General features: G+C 36.9%; 1 protein-coding gene across 4 annotated transcripts in view; it reads right to left on the bottom strand.

Annotated features, from left to right (window-relative positions):
• Positions 1–22,504, bottom strand: part of SLC16A7 (solute carrier family 16 member 7) — an 87,245-nt gene that overhangs the window by 48,308 nt on the left and 16,433 nt on the right. Inside the window, exon 1 of one of the 4 annotated variants that reach the window (XM_026099898.2) lies at positions 20,080–20,100. The exons of 2 other annotated variants lie outside the window; for them this stretch is intronic. The gene's annotated coding sequence lies outside the window, so the exon portion shown is untranslated. Of the gene's footprint in view, positions 1–16,331; positions 16,353–20,079; positions 20,101–22,504 lie in introns of those variants that run through there. One more of the 4 variants, XM_026099899.2, reaches the window with a different exon arrangement.

Genomic DNA, 22,504 nt, shown 5'->3' with positions numbered 1-22,504 from the left:
CAAGAGAAGGGCTAAATAATTCTGAAATCCCTCCCCTCTCACACTGACATAAGGAACTGTTGAAGACTCTAGAAATCAAATATTTATTTTTCCATATTTGAATCTCCCGTTATAGATTTTCCATTAAACCCAGCGTTGTGTGCTTATCTTATATAACATCCTATTTCCCTAGCTTACAGTGGCATGCTCTTTCCAACTGTTTTTTCCAGAATGTAAGTCTTTCGATTTGAATTTATCAACTTTATTAGCCTGTTATGAAAGTGGTCCTTTCAAACATTCAGACAGGAGAAACTGCTTTTCTTAGTAGAAATGGATGACTCAGACAGACCACTGGCTGTAACTGTAATTCGTACCTAAAAAGCAGACCTGCAAATTGAAGTCCTGAAGTGCAGCAGTGTGATAATTATGTGATACAAACTTGCTATTGCAATTGTTCTGTTTAAGCTGATAAATTACTGATTTTTGGCAGAGAATATGAACAGGGAATAACATTGCTTCACTACTCAAAAGCAACATGACAAACCCACAATAAGATGCACATTTGTTGACATATGCTAGACTTTAACTGTAGAACTCATCTCAAGTACCAAAGTGCTTTGCTCTGTACAATCCTTCCTTGCCAAAAACAAAAGCAGAGGCTCATGAATATTAGCTTTTATACTTCTAAATCATTACAGCAAAAGCTTTATACTTTAGATTGTTCTCCTGTTCCATGTGACAACATATTGCAAAGAAAGTCTCTCTCATCACTATTCAGACTGTAGATCAAAAACTTCAAATTCTCACACTTCCACTACAATAGCTGCAAGAGAAACAGCAGTACAGTTTACATAAATGTGTAGTAAATGAGACATGAAATATAAAGATATCTCTATTATTTGCATGCTTCCAATTAGCAAAAGGGCACTGCGCAAATCTTCACACCAGAAAGCAGGTAAAACATATTTACCTGGAAGCTTAATAAATCAAGAGCAAACCTTATTGAAGGTAGGGCACTGGGCACATCAATCTGTGCAATGACTCTGTTGTCACTTTCAGGATAGAAGTTTAATCAGTTCAGAAGCAAAAAGTCATGAGTCATGTTTTTCCTAGTGACAAACAGATATATACACACACTGCACTGTGTATTTGCTTTATTGCTTTCGAATTTCCTCTGAAGGTCACCTTAAACACAAAAATAAGAGTTTAGCAGAATATTTCACATGTAAAATTGTTCATAATGTATAAAAATAGGTACAGTGCACTCCATATATCTATGCTTTTTGTCTTGATAACAAGACAAAGAGGTGGCAGTGGAGTTTTATAATTCTCAAGGTTTTTCCTTGAGAATGCAATACAATGCTGGGATTCACAGCCTAAGAGCATTATAGTCCACTGAAAATTATTCTTTCTGTCTTCAAGGCAATAACACTTTTCTTTATACACAAAACTCCCAACCTTGGAGTATGCATCTTTTCATAAAACCCTTAAAGACATACTGTGGACTTATTTGTGTTGAAGTCTTAAACCATAATCTACAGAAGTATGCACAGACTTCTGCTTTCACATATAGCCTAACTGATTTCCATGGGGCTCAGTTTGAGGGGCTGAACTACAAATCCATATTTCTAATAGTCATTTAACTAGAGCCTTCCTCGGTCAATAGCTGCATATGAAACAAAGATAACCTTCTGGAATGACTGGATTTTAGTAAGCATTTTTTTCTTTACAGATTCTTTTCCTAACACACTTTCAGTATCTCCTTTCATTGTCAAAATATTACCAGATAGATTGTTTGGTCTTCCTCAGTGGAGATAACATTTGTTTTGATCTGTTTGATTCATGCACAGCATTTTTGTTCTGTTCAACCTTAGTTTTATTCTTCCCTTTTCAGGAAATTTTGTATTTTGTATATTAAGCATCAGATTTGCATGTTTTTCTTTTTTCTTTTGTTTTCTTTTCCTTTCTTTTTTTCTTTACTTTTGTAAGTTGGGTGGGATTCATCTTTTCAGTCAACAAAATGTTTATATTAAGAGACAAAGGTTGGACAAAATGAACTTTGTCCAACTAACCCCAAATAAAATTGAATGGCCTTCACGTGTAGAAATAATTAATTGCCTCAAAAACTATGTTACAGTCTGCCAATTCAATAAAACAGCAGAAAAATAATAGAATAGAATGCCAAAAAAGCATTCAAAATCGTGAGCTGACTTAGAAATAGTAATGATGTTGACATAAGCTGGATAATAAGGTCATACTTGTGCCTCCTCCATAATTACATAAGGGAAGATAACTTATATATCTCACATGCAGTATATATCTACAAAGCTTTATAATGATGATATATGTGTAGCTGCATCTTACTTTAAGAAAATGCTTTCTTTTGTCTGTTAACACAGCAAAGCATTCATTGATTTGCTCTGATATATCATACATACCTGCTCTGAGGTGAAACAATGTAATATTACTCTAGCATATGCTGCCATGTAACTACAAAAGCATTGTTAATTGCCAAAAATGCACTTGAAATAGAGCGCTCATTTGAGGAAAGCAAAGCAGAGATGGCTCTAGGGCACACAGGCACTGTGGGACTGACATAAAATAGCTGCTATTCAATCCTGGATGGAGTTTTCACCATTATAAATTACAAAGATAGATATATTTTATCAACAAACCACTATTCAAAATATTTATAATATTATTATATCTATCCATTCTTAGACATTATACTTCACAGAAGAATACCACATATGATTAATTTAACTATAATAACTGGTTGTAATTTTTGGTTTTTTTCTGGATAATAATGCTATCTAAGTAGCTGAGTGTGAAACATATGTCCCCTCTCTGAAATATGATGTGATGTTTATGTTACAAATAGTAGATGTTCCCAGGACAAGAAATGAAGCAGAGAGATGTATTACGTCTTTCACGGTCTACATTAGTTCTTTCACCCTAGAGCTTTCTCCTCTTCTGCTGCAGTATGAGTTGATTGGTATATGTCAAGTTTACAGACACATATAACTCTTTCTTTTTTGCAACTTCTTTCTTTTTGATAAATTCCACTGCATTTATTTCTTCATCTTAATGATGATTTCCTCATGAGCTGTACTTACCACATGAGTGTACCAATAATTTTAAAGATATATCTAACCGTTTTTAACTACTTGCATTACATGGAAGCATAGTCTATCAGTAAAGGCAATGGCATAGGTTTCAGATGATCTAGACCTATTCTCTGATTCTGCATCAAACTCTTTTTATAATTTTAGGCAAGCCTTTCAAGGCTCAGTTCAACAAAGAGTTTAAGAATGTGCATAAATCCATTTTTATTTCAGCAAAACATTTAGATTTAAAAGATTTGCAAACTGGTTGTGGGTTACACGTGTCTAACACATTTTTATAGCAGAATGTGAGTCACTAGAGGAAAACTTCAAGCCCACATATCCTCCTCCAAAGCAGCATCTTCTCCAGTCCAATCTGAATTTTGCTCACACTTGCACTTTCAGTGGCCAAAGAATATGAGATTATTTCCTCCAAAATGGAATAATTTTATCAAGGATGGAACGGCAATGTTCTCCTGAACAATCCCATCACTGAAGTACTCTCCTGAAATGGAAAAGATTTTGGCTAAAAAGTTCTTGGATAGAAAAGAAACTTGAATGTTAGGTGATGTTCTGATCACTGAGCCGGTGGCTAAAGAAGGGAGTGCCAGTGTCACCTAGCATGGCCAGTCGTGTGACGCACTACTGATTAGGTATACTGTGAAAGTGTTGAACAGTTCAGACCTGCCAAAGACCTCATCTTGTCTACTTAAATGATCCTGATGGGAGTAAGACTCGAGTTATCTAGCACAATCAAGACTGAGACATTTCTGAGCAGGCCAAAAGGCAGAATATTAGAATCTTGAAACAATTAGGAAAAGAAATTTAATGGCCTTCAAGTTCAGAGAATTTGACTACTGAAGTTTGGGATTTAAATGCTTATATTCCTTTCTGCATCAAACTTTATGGTATTAGATTAAGGGATGATAAGAACTGGCCAAATATATTTTCCTTCATTTAGAAATAGTGGAAAGAATCTATCATGTTCACTGTCTACAAGGCAAATAGCAATCAAGGACATTTTTTAGGGTCATAAGAAGCTCTCAGTTTAACTGCTTATATACAATCAAATCTGCTAGTGTTACTTTATCCATTAAAAGAATTCAATGATGAGTGGGGCTTTTGTAGACCACATTTGTCTATTGGCTTCTTCTATTCTCTTTCAGTCTTCAGCATGAGAGAACTAGGTATGCTTCTCAATGACAAGGTCTTTAACACTGTATTATTTTTGCCCTTGAAAACTGCCTTTTGCACAAGCCAATGTAAAAATCTATTTAATCTATCTGCATTTTCAAGTGTTTATCGCTGTGGTGCTGTGCCTGAGTGGTGTAAAGATTAGAAAGCAACAGGCAGGCTGCCTGCAGGTAGGCAGTAAAATTTACGTGCTTTGAGTACTGTGATACCATAAAGTATCTCTGGAACAACCAAGGGAGACAAAAAAGACTAGGCATTGCACAAAACTTTCTAAAATGAGAGTGGTAGTATGAATTGAACCCCAAATTTCAAAAAGATATTTATTTAATTTTTAATTAATAATAAATTCAATATGATTTTAAACTATAAACCTTGGGAAAGCATCAAAGGTTCTTTTACTCAAGTAAACTTAAACTTAAAATTATAAAAAATTCCTGATGCTTTTTAGTAATTTAGGTCATAATGTCCAAAAGCATTCCATGCAATAAAAAGTGAAAAAAAAATTGCTGAATTCAATGAGAGAAAGGTTCATTCAGAAACATTTTTTCTCCTTCTTTCTTTCTCTCTTACCCCCCCTCCCCCCAAAAAAATCATTAATGGATCTTTAATTGCAACTTTTCTATTTGGCCTAGCACTCGCATTTGAGATTTATGGATGCGTATATTTTGCAGAAGAAACAATAATGAGTTTTTTAGCAAGAAAAGAGACAAAAAAGCATTAAAAAACATTTCAGTTGAGCAGAATTTTTAGTGATATAGATCTCATAAAAGATTAAAGCCAATGTTTCAGACTTTACAAAAATATTCTGCTTCATCTTCAGTATAAACTTGGCAATTTCAATGCCAATCACATTTTTAACTAAGAGTGAGTGAAGCCTAGTAGTAGTGTTAATTATGTGATAGCAACAGTCTCTCTACAGTTCATCCCAGTAATTTCTCTAACCAAGACAAAGAGATGTATCTTTTTTTCTTATTCTGACATCCACAGATTCCATCTTCAGTACGCCAAGTTGCAATCCAATGTCCAAACTCTTCTACTGAAAAAGTATGATATCTTGATTTTGAAAATTCAAAATCAGCATGTAGCAGTAACTTCCTCCTTTTACTTGTTGCACATGAAAGAGATCATCTGTAAAACGCCTAGTATTCATCCCCCAACATAAGGATTTAGAAGAGAAATTAAAGTCAACAACAACTTTGGTGTTATACATCATTTAGCTGAACTCATATACATACACAAATTCCATACATTGTGCTCTAGCCAAATTATTGTCTATTTGTATTCTGCAGCACACACAAGTGTTTGTTAAAAGAAACAGGAATAGGAGGGCAATCAGCCTATTTTCCATGCCAAAGTAGAATTTGCTCATAAGAAAGAAAAAGCTGCCATAACAATGCAGGAAAGCATACTGAAGAATCAGAATGTCATGCATAATATTTCTTGAAGCCTCAATTGTATTTGTCATCTATTCTACCTTCTGTACTCATTACACTCATCTTCTTCTCTGTCCTCTATTTTTCTAATATGTTAATATCTGTGCTCACACCAAACGATATTGCAGGAGGACTTAATTGAGATTTCAGGCAAAATATTTGGCATCACAGCAGAAAAAGGTCACCTTTTAGCCTTGTGACTAGAGGTTTTGGTTCACCCTCATTGACCCTGCCTGCACTTATACTCTGTGTTAAGCCATGCAAGAATATGAGGAGGACTATTATGCAAGAAAATGTAGGCAGACTCACGTTAACCACATACACCTGCTATAAAATAAGCAATCAGCTCTCCCTTCTCAGTGGGATTTGTTTCACTTTATGGCCATTTAGTTTCCTCTTCCCTTCTGTTCTTTTTGAGTCAATTCAGAGAAAAAAAAAATCTGTATTTTCAGACAAACAATAAGGAATGTTTCTTTCGCAAAGTATAGCACAACCACGGGTATTTTAATAAACTATCCATAGCTTACTATCAACAAAAAATTAGTACACTGCGACAACCAGGAATCCTTGAAAACTTTAACGCTTCCAAATTGAATGTGTTCTGGATCTCTTCTGGGAAGATTGGAGCTGCTATTTATTTTTAATGAGGCTGATGGCAGAACAGAACACTTCCCAATGTTTGATCTTTTGAAAATAAATTTTTAAAACACAAAAATTGTAAATTAATCCAAAATTTCAGATTTTTTTGAGTTGTTCTGACTGGCTAAGGCTGATCCAATATCTATATTTGCAGTGCTTTCAATGGAAGTCAGAAAAGCACCTTGAAATAAACAACTGCAACTGTAGAACTTCCGTTTATAACTGTTAGTAATAAGTAAATAACTGTAACTATACTTACAGAACTACTTGTTTACACTTTCTAAAAGAACAAACAAATATTTCAAAAGATCTTTACTTAGCTCTGGTAGTGAATAAATGGACATACTCAGAGTGCAGAGAGTATCACCCTGCACTTTTTCCGATAGCCATTCTCCCCTCACATGACCAATGTAGAATTCCTCCGTGGTTCTGGGAAAGAACTGGCACACTGAACAATTTTTCAACTGTGAAATCATTCAACAGATTTTGGAAAGGATGTATATCTGGGCCAAACTGCTGGTTTTTATTTGACAAAACTTATCAACAGAGAATTTCACAGAGCTGCTGCAGTTTTGTTCTTCATCAAGGGGTCTGATTAAACAATATTTTAAGGAGCATGTAACATAATTAGCTTGTTCCCTGGCACCCAGAACATACCCAGTTGTCTCTTTGAAATGATCAGACTCCTTATTTCCTGCAAGAGATATAGTTGCATGGGCTCAATCCCACATGGGTTCCCCTTTAAAGATTACTGCTAGCCCATAAAGAATACTGTCTGCACAGCAAAGATCAGGCATAACGAAGAAAACTCAGCAGCAAAAACGGCATTTATCTTAGAGCAGACACTCAGATCTTGAATCAAATTAGAGTGGGAGGACTGAGGAGACAGGGATAACTAGCACTCGGAGGATAGGGATATCTTCTGTAAACCTTTGCCTTCCCCTCAGTTTTTGAGGTTTTAAACATAGAAAAAAAATGAGTCTTTACTCTTGGAACAAAATTATGTAAAACTTTTCACAGACCTCTTTAATAGCAGTTTCCAACAACTAAATGAAAATGAAATTGGCTTTTTTGGTTTGTTTTTCTTCCATCCTGTCTCTGAGACAAAAGCCATATGAAATGTTAATGTTGATGCCAAAGTAGTTAAAGAGATCAACTGAGGGTTGAATAAATAAATAAATAAATAAATAAAATGTGTTACTAAACCCCTAGAAATTAGTTTTCCAGACTCATCCTCTGTTTGAGGTGCTTCAGTCTCACCTGTGCATGCAAATAAAAAAGAAAGGTGCTCTACAAAAAAAGAATATTCTCAATAGTTCAGTTTTAGATTAGGACTCAGAGAAGAAGACTTTTAAATGTGACCAGTAATTTCATGCATCTCAATTCCTAACTTACACTGTGCAAAGTAACACAATTTAATTATTATGATGCAAGGCAATGGTTCTGTGTGTGCAAGGCATCAAGCAAGCTTCTCATGGAGAAACTTATACTAACAAAATTCAGTGTATTTGGAAAGCAGAAACTGAGATACAGACATTTGCATTAGCTGATCCCAAATATGTGAGCTGCAGGGCTTATGGTGGACTTCTGAGTATTTATGGGTTGATTATCTAGACTGTGGATTAATGCTGCCTAGACCTGGCATATTTCTGCCTGAGACTTTCTGAGCAGAAATATCAGCATCTGTTTTATGTGACAAAGCAAGAGTATGCCTAAACAACTGAACTGCAAGAGATCACTGTGCATCCACAATAGACATATCTGAGATTTCTGGATAATTGTTAAAAGTCCTAAAATTATGACTTGAAAAGTTTTCCAAATGAGAAACAAGGACCTGCCCATCAGAATATAAATATCTGATAGAAGTACTCAACTAAGTCATAACACAGCTATGAAAAAATACACAGATGAACCCTTCCTCTGTCTATTCTAATAGCCTATATAATATTTACATGTTTTATATTATCAGCTGAATTTTTATTTTCTTTTGGTAATCCCATTTACCCTCACTCATCCTTAGTTCCTGAGTCACATAACTGTTTGCACAATGATATACATTATAAATAGCATTTAGAAAGAGCCATTTTTGCACTTATGTAAGTTTACATTTCTTATGGTTTCTTTTTCTGAAGCAGCAAAAGAATCTTATTCAGAAATTATTTATTAATACAAAGTTCATTAGGCAGTAATGGAGTATATTTTCCATAAACATTTCAAATCCCAATGGCATGTCTTTTCCCCAAAATGTTAAAAGAAAGTTCTAGCTATACTAGGAATAAATGGAAATAACTGAGAACAATCAGCTGATGACCTAGAAAAAGAAACAGACAATACTTTCATATCCTTAAAAGTTTATCCTGTCAAACCTTATAGTTCTGAGGACCAAAACAGTACTTACTTAAAGTTTTATTCTACTCCCCCTCAGAAATAATCTTATGTTTTACAAAACTTGTTTCTGGACTCAAACTACAAAACCCTTTTCTACTACTTGAAATGAGTGACTAATGGTCTGTAAAGACTGACAAGGAACAGAGTAACTTGCTAAACCACCCTCAGCTAGCCGAATCCAAATAAATGAATCAAGTCATTCCATACTATGTCAAAGCTAAAGCGCAATTTTCCTACTTGCATGGTATGCCTGTGACAAATACAGCTTGAGGTTTCCAACAACAGACCTGCTGTTATTATGGCAACTGTACAGAGTAATAAAAGAAACCTTGTGAAAGTCACAGATGACAAAAGTTGAAAGGAAAAACATGGTGCTTAATTGCTTTCCAGACGTTAGGCCTGCTACGAGTCTTTCAAATATTTCCATGACTGTTTCTGAATCTGTAGGTTGCACAGGAAAAAAATATTTTTTTATTAGTATTACAGGTGTACGCACAGGATGGTAGAAGCTGAATACTTGTATTTGTGAAGGATGCACGTCTACAATTTATCTTCAAATCTTGGATTTTCACTGTACAATCCCCAGCAAATCATCAGTCTTACAGTATGATTTGAATACATGGAGCTAGCACTATTTTCCTCAAACAGTTTATATCTGCAGCTTCAACTACAGTAACTTTTATTTTGGAACTAATTATATTTTCCCATATTAACACACATCAGACTGACTCTGCTTTGTCAGTCTGCTTAACCAGCATTGCACAAGAATACTGGGCCCTTGAGCCTAAAATTATGTACACTTGCTTGCCATTTTCTTCTCTTGCAGTGATTGCAGAAGTAATTCAGCTACACTATGCAGCCAGATGTTAGTACATAGTACTGATCTAAATCATTCTTGCAACGTTAGAAATGCATACCATGGTATCATTTTGAACAAATAAAGTAGTTACCAAGGGACAGAAAACAATGTGTTGTATGTGAAAGATGCAATACATCCCACAAGGTTTTGTTTATAAAACTCTTTAAAATTGCTATTATTATTTGTATTATTATTTACATTATTATTAAAGGGTAATTAACTCTTCTATTTTCCTACATTATGGAAGATTTTCCTCATAGGTCAGAGATGAATTACTAAGTAAAACAAAGAAAAACCCACAGAATCACAGAATGGTTGAGGTTGGAAGGGACCTCTGGAGATCATTTAGTCCAACTCCCCTGCTCAAGCAGGGTTACCTAGAGGAGGCTGCCCAGGACCCTCCGCAGGCAGCTTTTGACTATCCCCAAGGGAGGACACTCCACAGCCTCCTGGGGCAACCTGTTCCAGTGCTCAGTTACCCTGACAGTAAAGAAGTTTTTCCTTATGTTCAGACAGAAGTGCCTGTGTTTCACTGTGTGCCTGTTGCCTCTTGTCCTGTCACTGGGCACCATTGAAAAGAGTCTGGTCCCATCCTCTTTGTGCCCTTCAGATATTCATCTCAGTCTTCTCTTCCTGAGGCTGAACAGTCGCAGCTCTCCCAGCCTTTCCTCATAAGAGAGATGCTCCAGGCTATTAATCATCTTAGTAAACTTTCGCTAGACACGCTCCAGTAGTTCCAAATCTCTTTTCCTGGGGAGCCCAGAACTGGACACAGTACTCCAGGTGTGGCCTCACCAGCACTAGGTAGAGGGTGAGGATCACCTCCCTCGACCTGCTCGCAGTGCTCTTCCTAATGCAGCCCAACATACCATTGGCCTTCTTGGCCACAAGGACACATTGCTGGCTCATGGTCAACTTGTTGTCGAGCAGGACTCCCAAGCGCTTCTCCGCAGAGCTGCTTTCTGGCAGGTCAGCCCCCAGCCTGTAAAGGTGCGTGGAGCTATTCCTTCCCAGGTGAAGGACTTGGCCTTTCCCTTTGTTGAACTTCGTGATGTTCCCCTCTGCCCATCTCTCCAGCCTGCTGAGGTCCCTCTGAATGGCAGCACAGCCCTCTGGTGTGTCAGCCACTCCTTCCAGTTTTGTATCATAAGCAAACCTGCTGAGGGTGCACTCTGTCCTTTCATCCAGGTCATTGATGAATAAGTTGAACAGGATTGCACCCTGTATTGACCCACTAGCTATGGCTACACGCCTAGCCACAGGCCTCCAACTAGACTTGGCACCACTGATCAGCCCTGCCATTCAACCAGTTCTCCATCCACCTCACTGCTTGCTCATCTAGCCCACAATTCATCAGCTTGCCTATGAAGATGTTATGGGAGACAGTGCTGAAAATCTTACTGAAATCAAGGTAGACAACATCCATTGCTCTCCTCTCATCCACCTAGCCAGTCATTCCATCACAGAAGGCTATCAGGTTGAATAAGCATGATTTCCCCTTTGTGAATCCATGCTGGCTACTCATCCTTCATCACCTGGAAATATCCAGGATGAGCTGCTCCATCTCCTTTCCAGGGATCGAGGTGAGGCTGACTGGCCTGGAGTTCCCTGGGTCCTCCCACTTGCCTTTCTTGAAGATTGGAGTGACACTGCTTTCTTCCAGTCCTCAGGCAGTTTCCTGATACCATGATCTTTCAAAGATGATTAAGAGTGGCTTTGCAATGACATTGTCCAGCTCCCTCAGTGCTCATGGGTGTATCCCATCAGGGCCTATGGACTTGTGTATGTCCAGTTTGGTTAAGCGATCCCTAACCCAGCCCTCTTCCACTAAGTCTTAAATGTTAATATTTGGTCTAGTGGTACGTGTCATATTGATTGATAAAAATGAGTTTCCCAGTAATTTGGAAAGAGAGTTCATGACTACTGCAGAATTCCTAATCTATGGAGATACAGTCATGATTAGCTCGTTCCTTATATGGAGGTTAAACGAAATGTCATTTTGAATTCAAGACTGAGGGCATGTCAGTAATTTTGTACATTGCAGTGATACTAAAACACAACTCATACTCTCTGAAAAGTCCATCTTACAAAACAAAACAAATGCAAGCCAATTAAGATACAGAAATAAATACTCAAGGCACTTGAATGGTATAATGAAAGAACCATTTATTTTGGTAGATTACCCGTGTTGGCCTACTTACGACTACTGAGTAAGAGCACTTGCATTGCCAAATTTAGTCAAAATGTTTTTTAAAGGTTCCTAATTTGTTGCTAAGTGAGTTTTCTTCTCCTTCTTCCTTCATTCTTTATTTTACTCTTCAATATATATCTAAGCTCCTGTTCTGTAGGGATGAAGGTGCATAAAATGAAAAATTGCTTCCTGCTGAAACTGTGCTTAGTCTTCTGATTTGCAGAAGGCATAATTTTGCTCTCAAACACACCTTAAAGGCACCTATTCTTAAAATGGATGGTTGGTATAAAACCATCTGGGGAGAAAGGGGATGGCTTTTCCTCTCACAGCTTAGAGAGCGTTTCTGCATTTTGGTACCTAATCTCAGGTAACCATGCCCAAGAAGTACAGGTTCTCTTGTAGCCTCATCTCAACTGTCCTAACTCAGAAAACACCAATAAGAAGTTTTATTTTTGGCTGCCTCTCATGGTGCCTTCCGCATGCTGTATGGTCAGCTGTCATCTACAACATACTACTTCATTACAGCTATTTCCTCAGTCTTTTTGCTATTCTACTGCATCACTCACATCTTACATCACTTCATGCCTGCCACCATTCCCTTTATGCTGGATAATACAATATGGCAAAAGCACAAGTGGCTGAGTTTCTCACAGACCAATTGCTCTATTTTAGCTTTTCTAACTCCTCTTCTTGACTTAGCTGCACACCACCATCATGCTATCAGCTGAAGTTACAATGACCTCAGGCTGAAGCTACAACAACCTACCCTTTACAGTGTAGATCACGTTTTTCTTCTACTGGAGCCCTAATTCAGATGTCTTCAGACAAGGCCAGCCAGCAGCATAATTACATGTGAGAGTTACCTTCTAATTGTTATTCTGGGACCACAGGCTGCTGTGTGCAGCCTGCCAGTGAATCCCCTTCCAATGGCAACCTGCATACCAAGGCTGTACCACCATTTTTCCATGTCTGCCTTCCCAGGGAAATGCAGGCTGCAAAACAAACATAAAGACCAAGCCAAAAACATTTACGCTGTGTTACCTATGGTGTATTTCCTTTTTTCTAAAATTCACTTGTATCCTATTCCACTTTCACAAATAACTGAGGTTTACATTCAGCCAAGGCAAGTGCTTCAGCTTTAACAAATCTGAAAGCAATGGGGGAAAATGGAAAAATAAATTAACACTTCATAAAGCCACCACCCAGGAAAAGGGGTAAAGTGGCATACATGAAACAGCTCTTCCAACTCAATCTAAAGGTGATGTGATAATATTAATCACACATTATTGCTGTTCTGTATCTGTAAATCTATAAAATTTGAATGACATAGAGAAGGATAGTAGGTAACAACTATTTGCTATTTCTCGTAATGCAAAGATGAGGAGGCCTTCAGTGAAATTATCAAGTAGATTACAAACAAATAATAAGAATTTTTTTCCATACAAACCCCTTTTCCATTTCACACAGTGGAACTCGCTGCCGCAGGAGATAGTGGATGTCAAGCAAACAAGTATGTATTACGAGATCATACTAGACATTCCCTGTTTCTTACAGTCTATTCATATCCAGCCCATCATTTTTGGAAACAGGATGATGAGTTAACTGGAACTTTAATATGCCATGATCTGGCAACTTTCGTGTTCTTGAAAGAGCCAAGTTTAATGTACCTTAACAAGCCCAATGTTGAATTCACAGTATTAGTCTGGAGACAACTGATGACCTTATAAAGGAGTGACAAATTTTACAAAATCTAATATTAACTTGTGGTTAATGATTACCATGTACATTGTGCTACTTACAGGGTAAATATCTTCTACATATGTGCCAGTCAGTGCTGGAAGAAATGATGCAGTATGTAGATGCAACATTACTGCAGACCAGAAAGTATAACTAAAGGAGACGATTAGAAATGCCTGTTATGAGAGGCTGTAACCTAGGTGAAATGGAAGCAGCAGGTGGAGAAAGGGAATGTGTAGAAAGACAAACATAGTGAGAGAAGTTTATAAAACAGGAAGCAGCTCAGGAAAGCAATGACTTAGGTGCTTAATGCAGGATTCCTTGACTAGAATTTAGAGAAGATCAAGGATCTCCCCCTACAGAAAGGAAAATAGTGGTCCAGGAAAGAAAGGAGTAATAGTCCCTAGATGGGAGACAAATCAGTTAGGAGAGTGTCCTAAAATGTTTTATTTGAACTTCGCATTACCTTAAGAGGGGGGAAACTGTCTGAGCAAGGGAGAGATGGAATGGTTACCACTGTCAGGTTTCTGTATTTCCTGAACATGTTGCAAAATGAACTCTTTTGAAAAAGAGAGACTAATTATTATTATTCCCAAATACAGGAACTGTTTTTTAGAGATTAAGTGATAAGTGCTTTCTTGGCATAAGGCACAAATTTAATGAAATGTAGAAAAACGTTCGCTACTAAGCATTGTAAAACAGTAGTTACTAGGAAAATATTCATTTTTAAGACAATATTTCCTCTAAATAAACTCAACAAACAACCTAATTATCTCACCCAGCAAGGACTGTAGGCTTCCCTCCAGAAAAATAACCTCCCAAAACTCTTCAGTGATTTTATGGCACAAGATACAATGGCAGTTCAATGTGAAAGTCTCTTAATGATAAGCATATGTTAAGTATTTTTTCTGGATCAGAACTAGAAAGACCAACACATCAACAGACTGAATTCTAGACAGGAAAAATCACTGCTAAGAAGTGCGTGTTCCCCTTTTGCTTCCTGTTTGCAGACTAGTTGCATGATGGCAAGAGAGCATAACTACTGCTGTCACACCAGTCTCATGAAAAAGAGGAGGATATAGCAGACAGCTGGATACACAGCACCAGGTGGCAATGTGCTGTCTCTCCTCCCAGGCTGGTGCAGCTCCTGTTGCAGCACATGCTGTCCGCAAGGAATCCAAACTCAACGCAGCACAACTCTTCCAAGGGGGACCTGACTTTAAGCCACAGGTTATTCCTGGAATTCAAAGTGCTTCTTAAATAGCCTATAAATCTCTCTTAAATAGTTCAGTTGTTTATAGTTCAGATCACTTGTTTGTGGTGGAAATTAATTAGACAGTTCTTTAAATACCTTTGTGTTTAAGACCAGGTGGAAGCATGCCATAATGTTTTCTGGTTTGTCGAACAGAATTTGATACACCTGTTGACAGCTTCTTAAGATTTCTTGTCCTTGAAGGAGAAGAACCTTGAAATTCTTTGTTTTTCTAATCACATGATAAATGGAAAAAGGTCATCATCAGTTGCAGTTACCACTGGGAATATTTCTCTCCCTCATTCTGCTTACTGTTACCTTGGCTTTGACTGTCAATTGACTCTGAAATAGTTAAGCAGCTTTAAGATTAAACTGGTTTTTCTTGAAATTTACAATGAACAGAATTTATTTTTCATTCATTCTCAAACTTTGTATAGATACCTAGATTTTAACTATGTTCTTTTGATACTTCAAGTTATATATTGCTTGAAAACCAAAAAGTAAAACTCATTGGAAAATTTTTAGAAACAGAAATGAATATATCAGTTCATTTTGAACTTCCAAGTGCAAAGAAATGAATAAATTAAACATTTATGCCAGTTCTCATTATCAAGGTGGCTGGATGCAACTGTAGGGTCCTCATGCCATCAGTGCTCTCTCTGACTCCACTGGTGACTGTGTGCCAATTAAAAGAATTACCAACTTGTCTTACATTCTTAAAATGTAGATATTGTCTATCATTGATAAAGTTATATTTACCATGTCATACACATAATATCACAGCACATTCTTCCTTTGTAGTGATGAATTTACATCAAGGTTTAAATTAAAAGATACCAATATAAATTAAAGGAAAAGTTGAACCCGTATCTGAACATACAAAATGCAAGAAACAAGTTAAAGGGGACTGCAAAACAGGATCAGGCTGAGAAATGTTTAGTTGCACTATTGTCTGTGGCACTAAGGCTTTGGACGAAAAGTGTTATAACTCACAGTGTGTGACTTGACACCCACAGCTCATACGTAGCAGATCATTATAAATGTTATGCAAAAGATACCTATACTATCCCATACAGATCTGTAAGTGCTCAGTAGGACTTTTTTTTTCTTTATGCATTTTATCTCTTTTAAAATGGCTAGTATGTAAAAAAGAGATATATTAAGAGTCATGTATAAACACAATCCTAATATTCATTACACACTATTTTTGGTTTTGTTATTTTGTAAACTGAAGGACCAGCTTTGCAGAAATACATATACAGTATGACCCTTTGATTCGTTGAAATGCCAACTGATTTCAAAGAGAATCTGTCTGAGAACAGGAGTGTTTTAAAGCTTCTACCTCATTATCAATAAATATTTTAGTGTTCAAACTAAAGGAATGATTCTTGTGAATGCTTATGCAACATTTTAGTACTTGTGCATATTCTTACTAGACCCTAGAGCATTATCAAGTTTCACTCTGACAAGCCTCTGAAGGGAGTCTTGCTGAAAAAAGAAAACAACCTTGCATAATATGCTTTATAAAAAACATCAGGATACTCACAGTACTCACACGAATAGAATTAATATTGGGACTAAGTGTTTACAGATGTGAGCCTTTAAGCAGAATCCAGTGAGCCAGAACTGAATTTACCTTACTCCAGTGTCTCTCAGCCCCCAAAACCCTAGAAAATAAATCAGATAGAGTTCTATGCAGAAAAAGGAGTTGATATTGCTGAACAAAATATTTAAATTTGTAAGCCTTCTTTTTCTCTGCAAAGTCACAGTCCACCCTTTACCTTTTTCATGACCTTGGAGATTTAAACTTGAGGCCTATAGTTAAAGGGATATCATCAGCTCATACATTACATTGTTATCAAAACTTTTCTTTTTTATCCTATTATTATTATTACAGATTATTACTCTAACCTACTATTGTTTCTCTAGTTTCTTCATACACTAAATATTATTGCTACTGTTTTAAACACAAAGTGAACTATATAGGATCCACTTTTATAGTAAATCATGATCAAGCGTTTAAACAAGAGTTTAAAAAGCAAGAGGACATATATAAGTACACACAGTTTATAATTTTCAGAATTTATATAATTGACATATATAAGGTATATAGCCTTTGTATCATTGTACATCATATACACTGATATTTTCATAATTAAAGAAATCTGATTACACTTTACTGCTGCTTAACTCATAGTACTAATTTGTTGCAGTATAATAAAAATACAGAATTTTAAGTGGAAATCTGATGAGGGAGATAGATGAGTTTTGCCAGAGTTTTCAGAGTGGGTTCCATATACTGCAAAGAGCATGACAGACCATACAACACATATGGTAATCTTCTCTGAGGTTAATGACCAGTTCCACTTGTCACGTACATGAACTTGACTCCATCAACTCTGTATTCTTTTGAATCACCAGATGGCACTTTTCGCTGCCATAAAGAGTTACCATCTGAGTGTGTAGGAGTTGGATCTGAGAGAAACAGTCAGCTGAACTGAGGTTCTTTATAGATGTACACATGTATAGATGTTATAGAGTACATTACCAGTAAAAAGCTTGTTTTGTTTTAATCTCTGTCTTTAGCTGAGAATATTCTTTCTTAAACTAGTTGCTGTAAACAAGCTATGTCTACAAAAGTGGAAAAAAAGAAGAAAAAAACCCCCACATTTGCAAACACATAGGCACTGCCCAGGGACATTTTTTCTAAAGGCACACACTGCCTACAAAACTGTACTTAAAGCTGCAGTTCTGATCAAATAAAATAATATTGGCAAAATGAAACAAAACAGTGTTGAAAAGTTTATCTGCTTCTAAGTACCACTATAATTTTTCTTTTTCTATTTTGATTATGTTCCTCAAGTAACTCTCCCTTGTTTCTATATGTGACCCACAGGAAGAAAAAAAAAAAAATCAGAAAACTATGCAGTCATGGCAGGAACTGTCACTGAAGTATGATCATGATTCATTATCATCACATACTAATGGAATATCTCAGTCAAAACATCATAAAGCACTGTTTAAACATCATGCCATGATTATTTTATAATCTCTGTAGCTACACTGCACACATCTCTTTCACTGATTCCTCTCTTGCTTTCTTCTCTTTTGTTGGTCAGGAACAGTGCTTCCTTCCTCTGACTTTCAGGAGAAGAGACAAGCTGATTTGTTGGGGGGGGAGTTGTTTTGTTTGTTTTTTCTGCCCCATTTCTTTCCATCTTCTAACTGTTTGAGGGGATAGGGAGGTATAGAGGAAGTCAATTGTGTGTGACAATCTGAAAAATAGCTTTTCAGGAGGCAAGTTAAAGCAAAAGGAATTCTAATTATATGGAAACTTCACTAAGGTTGCATGCAGCATGATGAAAAACTGCTTGTTCAAACAGGCCTCCTTTATAGAGGTTTTGTAAGAATTTGGGGGCCTCTCTACCTTAATCTTGTAGTAATACCTTTCTGTTGTCTTCTCCTGTTTTTTTGAACAGGCAAGCGACTGTTTTTATTGTTAAAGAGCTACAATACACCAGTTCTACCTAAGGATGGGACTATACAAAAAAAGTGGTTCCACACACTAGTGAAAAAACAAAAAATTTATTTATTGATTGATCTCCCAAATATTTCCTTGCTTCAGAAACAATTTCTGAATAACATTTTTTCTAGATTTAAGGAGAAGCATATAACAAACAAATACAAGCAAATACAAATCAAAAATGGATATAAAAAGAGGTCTAAAAATACTCATAGGAAATAAGTGTGAAAACTGTTGCTATTGACAAGGTTTGGTGTTCTCAGTTTTGTAGTTTGACATATTTAAGTCCACAGCCTTAGTAGGTGGTAAGTCGTCAGAGCTCTACTGACGTCAGCAAAGCTGTGAAAATGACAGTTAAAATTCAGGCCTTCAAGCTGTCAGCCTACTCTAGAGAAATCAAAGACAATTTGGCTGAGTTTTGAGCTCAGTAAGCAAAGAATTAGACACTGAGACATTAAACTATGATAACAAGGACAACACAAAAACACCACCAAAAATCAGCAGGTTATTTCCACGAAATAAACTCAGCCCCAAATAATGTATAAACAGCCACTGTAAAATTACTAATGCATTCACCATTAGCAAAGCTGTTTGGGTTGGTTGGAGGTTTTTTTGTTTCTTGTTATATATGAAAAACAGAGTCGGAAATTAGTTTTGCACCTACTTCAGTCAAAGCAATCTAATAATTTTAAAGTGCCTACAGCTAGAACTAGTCATAGGACATTGAGTTTTGAGGTTGCAAAAGACCGCAATAAGCTACTTGTGTCAGTGAAATATACGCCCAGATTGCTTGCTTTGAAGAAGCCTATCACTCTTTATTTTAAAAATCTCTGGCACTGCAGAAGAACCAACTGTGTAACTGCTCAGTGAGGCCAAACAGCCTTCATTCCACTGCTTGGCTGCTTGGCTTCACACAGGGGCATTTTGTTATTGCTGCCCTTTCAAAATCCTTATGAACGTAAGATGTTTATCATAAAGACTTTTCTTAAACTTGTAAGTAGAATTGGTATTGCATTTATAAATTACATCCTACTTCAGGATATATGGGATTAATTCCTTCTGTCAGCCCAGGCTATATTCTTCCTTCTTACCTGTGGCTATGGAAATTATCTACCCCGCCTGTTGGCTTGGCCAGGTCCAACTCATCTTCAAATCTTCCTGCCCTCGTTCATCTTTCCACAATAGTTGTGAGCTTCTTGAGCTTCTTCGTGGCTGTGTTTCTGCCAAAGACTTTGCTTGTGCTCTTTATCACTGTCCTGTCATTCTCCTAACTCAAGCCAAGTCACACAGCCACATAACCACTTTCTCATATCCTTCACTCCAACTCTGCTTTACATTCCACATCCATCAGTTCTGAAATCCGACCTGAGCTACACTGATGCTTCCCTCTTTTTAAAGCTCCTCCTTAGAAGACTCATCTTTGAACTCTTTATTTCCTCAGAGTGTTAACAAAATATATGAAAAATAAATGTCAACCAAATCTATAAAATCTGATGAGACTGGAGAGTGCCACCGCTCAGTCACATTAATGCTTGTTATAACCTTTAGAAGTAGAAAGACGGTCAGAATATTTCTTCTGTAAAGTGTTTCATATGCTTTTGTCAATATATGCCATATAGTCATTAAAAAGCTGATAGCAAATATTGTGCAATGTGTGTTAGCGCATTGACTTGTCTTACATTTAATTAAGCAATTAGTTCTGCATGGATTACCACAGTAATCTGAAACTACCTATTACCACTAAGTAAAGCTAAAAGAAAACAGAAAAACAGCACATTACCTGGCAGAGAGCTGCTGTCCAAGACAATAATCTGAACTTGATAGATACAGAGGCTTTGTTCAGTCTGAACATTTAAAGACTCTTTGGAGACCTGATTGGCTGACGAACACACATGATGTTTGTATGGTTTATTTTGTGTGACCAATTGCCAAATCAACAAGCATCTCAAATTACCGAGGCACAACAGGTTATGATGATTCTCAACATCTAGAACATGATCCCATAGAAGGGCATTCTTCGTTTATGAACATTACACTGCCTGTTTAGGATTTCTTTCACAGTTTCTTTGTCTGACATACAGGACATTTCCTTACCATCCTCTGTAGAAAGGCACACATTTAAAAGTGTATTTAGATGCCGTAGCCTCTAAAATGAGTGTTATTATGTGAGGACATCTGAACATAGATTATGCCTACTGCTACAAGAGTTCAGCATATACAGAGATGCTGGGTGTTAACCTGCCTTTTAAAACATACAATAAGCTAAAATCAGCATTAACATGATTTTGTTCAACTAAAAAATATAATAAAAATGCTCTAAATATCATGGGCAGAAGCATAAAACCAAAATGCAGATATTCAGTGCAGCTAACGTGTTGCAGAAGTCTAATGTTTTTCCTCATTTGAAGAAAATTGTCCAGCAATTAACTATAAATATGCAATTAACTTACTTTTTTTTAAGACTGCTCCATTTTCAGGCATAGTAAAATTCCGTTTTAGGTTTTATAGAGTAATTAGAAACTTCTTTGTATTAATAAGCAATGCTGGCTGCTACATTAATTAAAAAGCTGTATTTTGCTGAAGATAATGCAGAATTTACTTCAGAGATGCAGAATTTATTTTATGTTATGTCCTTATTTTTACAAAAAAAATTACCATTTTTATGTAGGGCAAAATTTAATCATTTGCAATACTGATGACAGAATAAATGAATACATAAAACACAAATTGTATCTTAGAACAAATCATAACTTCACTCATTAATTCTGAGCAAAATTCATTTACAAGTTCATATCAAAACATTTTCCTTTATAATTGCAAAAAGGACTTTAACTGTCTTCCTGGAGGAAGAAACAAATAAACAAAAGTGCATGTGTTGTTACAAACGTTATTTTTCACCAATCTCACTTACCATACTTGTGTTAACTCAGTATACAATAAGGATGAGTAAGTGCTGCAAGGGATGAAATTGCATATCCAAATGAAATTGAATAAAAAAAAAATGAATGCTCAGGTTAAAAAAAAGTTGAAACCTATACTTGTCCGAAATATGCATTGTGCAACTGGTATTAAAGCCTCAAAGCTGTTACAAGTACTTTGCTTGGGAATTTTAAGCAGTCTCTGGGACAAATCTTGTAAGAAAACTGCCACTATTTTCACTGCCCAGCGTTTTGAATGTTCACAGGGGAAGAGAAATTCTTACAGTGAATAATTTTTAATTTATCTGAAAATAGTGATATTAATGATGATCAGCATTTCTAAGACTTATGGCTATCTCACATAAAAAGTGAGATGAGTTTAGAACTACTACGAGCACACCAAAAGAGAGTGGTTTAAATAAAAAGACTAGCCTAATCATGAGAAAATATTATCATTTAATTGATCTCCATACTGTCTAAAATTTTAATTTGAATCTGAAATGGTCCCTTCAAGAAGGACGAAATATATTGGAGATAAAATGTAGCACCGATAGGTAAACCTCTGATGCAAAATTGCAGCAAGGACTCTTTGAAAGGGACTTCATCTCAGCACTGAGGACAACGGCAGGAAGAAAACATGTTTGCTGACATATGCACATAAGAAGAAGACAAAAAGGAAATAAACATAGGTTGCTGAACTCTGATAGAAAGCATGTGTTATGAACAATAGCACATTTCCTATTATTGGAAAGAAAGGGGAAGTGAGCCATTGTTCTTGCTGGACACCCTCTGCTAGATTGCGACAACCCACATTGAGTTGGAGGTACAGCTTCTTACTTGTGTCAGCAAACATGATCCCCTGCCGTGGCCTCCAGCAGCAGGCCCTTCCTGCTGCACGATCCCTGCTCCCGTCCCGCTCAGCAGAGCCAGGGCAGGGGCAGGCAAAACCCGCTCTGACCTCGAGACCTCTGCATCCGTAAAAAGCAGGCACAGAAAGAGGGAATGAGGACAGGCATCCTCCCGATGCCTCTAGGTGAATCCGCAGCCGTCCCCAGGAGATACTGACCACAGGGTCAACAGCGGCCAGCATGGCAGAGCTCGAGCTCCGACTTGGCACCGCGGCTGCAGATCACGGCCAGCTTTTGTCCTTCCCCTTCAGACAGCAAGCAGAAGGGCTTAAATCTCTGCCTCCACCGACGCTAATCTTCTAAATTCAGGAAAGTAAGCGTGAGGTAGGAGGTCAGGGCTAATGTTAAAGTGTGCTCCTGAGTGACAGAGCTAATTGGC

The sequence above is a fragment of the Dromaius novaehollandiae genome, chromosome 1 (genome assembly GCF_036370855.1).
Source record: "Dromaius novaehollandiae isolate bDroNov1 chromosome 1, bDroNov1.hap1, whole genome shotgun sequence".
Classification (NCBI taxonomy): domain Eukaryota; kingdom Metazoa; phylum Chordata; class Aves; order Casuariiformes; family Dromaiidae; genus Dromaius; species Dromaius novaehollandiae.
This window is presented reverse-complemented; position numbering and strand designations above follow the sequence as displayed.